Source organism: Saccoglossus kowalevskii, unplaced genomic scaffold, assembly GCF_978046115.1.
Source record: "Saccoglossus kowalevskii unplaced genomic scaffold, keSacKowa6.1 SCAFFOLD_446, whole genome shotgun sequence".
Classification (NCBI taxonomy): domain Eukaryota; kingdom Metazoa; phylum Hemichordata; class Enteropneusta; family Harrimaniidae; genus Saccoglossus; species Saccoglossus kowalevskii.
The window spans coordinates 15,001-20,000 of NW_028188820.1; the positions used below are offsets into that span (position 1 = coordinate 15,001).

The following is a 5,000-nucleotide window of genomic DNA, read 5'->3' on the forward strand; positions in this document are numbered from 1 at the left end:
CGTGTTGAGTCAAATTAAGCCGCAGGCTCCACTCCTGGTGGTGCCCTTCCGTCAATTCCTTTAAGTTTCAGCTTTGCAACCATACTTCCCCCGGAACCCAAAGACTTTGGTTTCCCGGAGGCTGCCCGCCGGGTCTAGAGAGTAACGCCGGCAGATCGCCAGTCGGCATCGTTTACGGTCGGAACTAGGACGGTATCTGATCGTCTTCGAACCTCCGACTTTCGTTCTTGATCAATGAAAACATTCTTGGCAAATGCTTTCGCAGTCGTCCGTCTTGCGACGATCCAAGAATTTCACCTCTAACGCCGCAATACGAATGCCCCCGTCAGTCCCTCTCGATCATTACCTCGCGTTCCTAAGACCAACGCAATGGGACCGAGGTCCTATTCCATTATTCCATGCTGGACTATCCAGGCGTGGCGGCCTGCTTTGAACACTCTAATTTCTTCAAAGTAAACGTTCCGGCCGCCCCCGACACTCAACCAAGAGCACCGGGAGAGGACCGGAGGAGAGTCCGGGACGGGCAGCGAAGACCCACTCGTACGGAGAACTTCCGCCCGCCCGCGGACCAAGATCCAACTACGAGCTTTTTAACTGCAGCAGCTTTAATATACGCTATTGGAGCTGGAATTACCGCGGCTGCTGGCACCAGACTTGCCCTCCAATGGATCCTCGCTAAAGGATTTGGACTGTGCTCATTCCGATTACGGGGCCTCCAAAGAGTCCCGTATCGTTATTTTTCGTCACTACCTCCCCGTGTCGGGAATGGGTAATTTGCGCGCCTGCTGCCTTCCTTGGATGTGGTAGCCGTTTCTCAGGCTCCCTCTCCGGAATCGAACCCTGATTCCCCGTTACCCGTTGCCACCACGGTAGGCGCATAACGTACCGTCGAAAGTTGATAGGGCAGACACTCGAAAGATTCGTCGCCGGCGCAGAGGCCGTGCGATCCGCCAAGTTATCCAGAGTTCGCCAGGAGGACCGGGCCCACCACCCGCGAAGGAGGCAGGACACCGGGTCGGTCTTGGTCCTAATAAAAGCACGCATCCCGCGAGGTCAGCGCCGAGGTAGGCATGTATTAGCTCTAGAATTGCCACAGTTATCCAAGTAAGGGGTAACGATCAAAGGAACCATAACTGATTTAATGAGCCATTCGCAGTTTCACCGTGTACCGAGGCTCGTACTTAGACATGCATGGCTTAATCTTTGAGACAAGCATATGACTACTGGCAGGATCAACCAGGTAGCTTCGGAAACCTGTTATTCGCAGGAGACCGACCCGCCAGCGGACGACCGGGCGGAGGTTTGCAGTTTCTTTGCCTACCGAGAGGCATCCGATTTTGTAAGAAGGCACGACCCCCTCTCTCAAGCTCGACGGAGCGACGTTAATAATAATTAAATTAATTAAGACGTCGTCCCAAGTGCGATGAGAGCGTGTGATAAAGAGACACACAGCGTAGGCTGTCGTCGAGAAGAGAAACGCCTGAGAAACGCCGAGACGAGTGCTGCTGCGGATTGGCACTGTTCGCCGGGGCGAGCTGGTGCGATGTCCGACTTTGAAAGTGGTAGGCGCGGGCAGTCGCGACAGCTTGGCAGCAGTCGTGGCCCGAGCCCAGGCAAAGTGGGAGAGAGTCCGCTGATCCTGACTTTTCAGACAAGCTCAGACAAGACCACTCTCTTATGTATGGTGCGTAATTGCTGGAAATCGCTGGGGGTTGAAAAAAGGGAAGGGCACCCCTAGCGCAAGTCAGCACCTCGTCCCAAGGACGCTGCGCCGAGTCCAGGAGAGTTGCAGGAGGACACGCTGATTTCTCTATCCAAGTGCCCTTCCATCCGCACCCTCCCTTATATATGGTGCGTAATTGCTGGAAATCGCTGGGGGTTGTAAAAAGGGAAGGGCACCCCCTCGCAGCGAGAGAAGGTGCCTCGTCCCAGGCAACTCGCGCCGAGTCCAGGAGAGTTGGCGCACGCCCCGCCGATTTGCGCTCTCCGAGTGCCCCTTCCTTCCGACACCCTCTCTTATATATGGTGCGTAAATGCTGGAAATCGCTGGGGGTAGAAAAAAGGGAAGGGAACCCCAGTTGTCACACCGAGAGATGGTGCCTCGTCCCAGGCAACTCGCGCCGAGTCCAGGAGAGTTGGCGCACGCCCCGCCGATTTGCGCTCTCCGAGTGCCCCTTCCTTCCGACACCCTCTCTTATATATGGTGCGTAAATGCTGGAAATCGCTGGGGGTAGAAAAAAGGGAAGGGAACCCCAGTTGTCACACCGAGAGATGGTGCCTCGTCCCAGGCAACTCGCGCCGAGTCCAGGAGAGTTGGCGCACGCCCCGCCGATTTGCGCTCTCCGAGTGCCCCTTCCTTCCGACACCCTCTCTTATATATGGTGCGTAAATGCTGGAAATCGCTGGGGGTAGAAAAAAGGGAAGGGCACCCCAGTTGTCACACCGAGAGATGGTGCCTCGTCCCAGGCAACTCGCGCCGAGTCCAGGAGAGTTGGCGCACGCCCCGCCGATTTGCGCTCTCCGAGTGCCCCTTCCTTCCGACACCCTCTCTTATATATGGTGCGTAAATGCTGGAAATCGCTGGGGGTAGAAAAAAGGGAAGGGCACCCCAGTTGTCACACCGAGAGATGGTGCCTCGTCCCAGGCAACTCGCGCCGAGTCCAGGAGAGTTGGCGCACGCCCCGCCGATTTGCGCTCTCCGAGTGCCCCTTCCTTCCGACACCCTCTCTTATATATGGTGCGTAAATGCTGGAAATCGCTGGGGGTAGAAAAAAGGGAAGGGCACCCCAGTTGTCACACCGAGAGATGGTGCCTCGTCCCAGGCAACTCGCGCCGAGTCCAGGAGAGTTGGCGCACGCCCCGCCGATTTGCGCTCTCCGAGTGCCCCTTCCTTCCGACACCCTCTCTTATATATGGTGCGTAAATGCTGGAAATCGCTGGGGGTAGAAAAAAGGGAAGGGCACCCCAGTTGTCACACCGAGAGATGGTGCCTCGTCCCAGGCAACTCGCGCCGAGTCCAGGAGAGTTGGCGCACGCCCCGCCGATTTGCGCTCTCCGAGTGCCCCTTCCTTCCGACACCCTCTCTTATATATGGTGCGTAAATGCTGGAAATCGCTGGGGGTAGAAAAAAGGGAAGGGCACCCCAGTTGTCACACCGAGAGATGGTGCCTCGTCCCAGGCAACTCGCGCCGAGTCCAGGAGAGTTGGCGCACGCCCCGCCGATTTGCGCTCTCCGAGTGCCCCTTCCTTCCGACACCCTCTCTTATATATGGTGCGTAAATGCTGGAAATCGCTGGGGGTAGAAAAAAGGGAAGGGCACCCCAGTTGTCACACCGAGAGATGGTGCCTCGTCCCAGGCAACTCGCGCCGAGTCCAGGAGAGTTGGCGCACGCCCCGCCGATTTGCGCTCTCCGAGTGCCCCTTCCTTCCGACACCCTCTCTTATATATGGTGCGTAAATGCTGGAAATCGCTGGGGGTAGAAAAAAGGGAAGGGCACCCCAGTTGTCACACCGAGAGATGGTGCCTCGTCCCAGGCAACTCGCGCCGAGTCCAGGAGAGTTGGCGCACGCCCCGCCGATTTGCGCTCTCCGAGTGCCCCTTCCTTCCGACACCCTCTCTTATATATGGTGCGTAAATGCTGGAAATCGCTGGGGGTAGAAAAAAGGGAAGGGCACCCCAGTTGTCACACCGAGAGATGGTGCCTCGTCCCAGGCAACTCGCGCCGAGTCCAGGAGAGTTGGCGCACGCCCCGCCGATTTGCGCTCTCCGAGTGCCCCTTCCTTCCGACACCCTCTCTTATATATGGTGCGTAAATGCTGGAAATCGCTGGGGGTAGAAAAAAGGGAAGGGCACCCCAGTTGTCACACCGAGAGATGGTGCCTCGTCCCAGGCAACTCGCGCCGAGTCCAGGAGAGTTGGCGCACGCCCCGCCGATTTGCGCTCTCCGAGTGCCCCTTCCTTCCGACACCCTCTCTTATATATGGTGCGTAAATGCTGGAAATCGCTGGGGGTAGAAAAAAGGGAAGGGCACCCCAGTTGTCACACCGAGAGATGGTGCCTCGTCCCAGGCAACTCGCGCCGAGTCCAGGAGAGTTGGCGCACGCCCCGCCGATTTGCGCTCTCCGAGTGCCCCTTCCTTCCGACACCCTCTCTTATATATGGTGCGTAAATGCTGGAAATCGCTGGGGGTAGAAAAAAGGGAAGGGCACCCCAGTTGTCACACCGAGAGAAGGTGCCTCGTCCCAGGCAACTCGCGCCGAGTCCAGGAGAGTTGGCGCACGCCCCGCCGATTTGCGCTCTCCGAGTGCCCCTTCCTTCCGACACCCTCTCTTATATATGGTGCGTAAATGCTGGAAATCGCTGGGGGTAGAAAAAAGGGAAGGGCACCCCAGTTGTCACACCGAGAGATGGTGCCTCGTCCCAGGCAACTCGCGCCGAGTCCAGGAGAGTTGGCGCACGCCCCGCCGATTTGCGCTCTCCGAGTGCCCCTTCCTTCCGACACCCTCTCTTATATATGGTGCGTAAATGCTGGAAATCGCTGGGGGTAGAAAAAAGGGAAGGGCACCCCAGTTGTCACACCGAGAGATGGTGCCTCGTCCCAGGCAACTCGCGCCGAGTCCAGGAGAGTTGGCGCACGCCCCGCCGATTTGCGCTCTCCGAGTGCCCCTTCCTTCCGACACCCTCTCTTATATATGGTGCGTAAATGCTGGAAATCGCTGGGGGTAGAAAAAAGGGAAGGGCACCCCAGTTGTCACACCGAGAGATGGTGCCTCGTCCCAGGCAACTCGCGCCGAGTCCAGGAGAGTTGGCGCACGCCCCGCCGATTTGCGCTCTCCGAGTGCCCCTTCCTTCCGACACCCTCTCTTATATATGGTGCGTAAATGCTGGAAATCGCTGGGGGTAGAAAAAAGGGAAGGGCACCCCAGTTGTCACACCGAGAGATGGTGCCTCGTCCCAGGCAACTCGCGCCGAGTCCAGGAGAGTTGGCGCACGCCCCGCC

General features: G+C 57.8%; 1 non-coding gene across 1 annotated transcript in view; it reads right to left on the reverse strand.

Moving 5' to 3' along the window:
• Positions 1–1,243, reverse strand: part of LOC144354880 (small subunit ribosomal RNA) — a 1,860-nt gene extending 617 nt beyond the window's left edge. The window contains exon 1 of the ribosomal RNA XR_014928826.1: positions 1–1,243. This exon is cut by the window's left edge and continues 617 nt beyond it. This is a non-coding gene — a ribosomal RNA (small subunit ribosomal RNA).
• Positions 1,244–5,000: the final 3,757 nt, after the last annotated feature.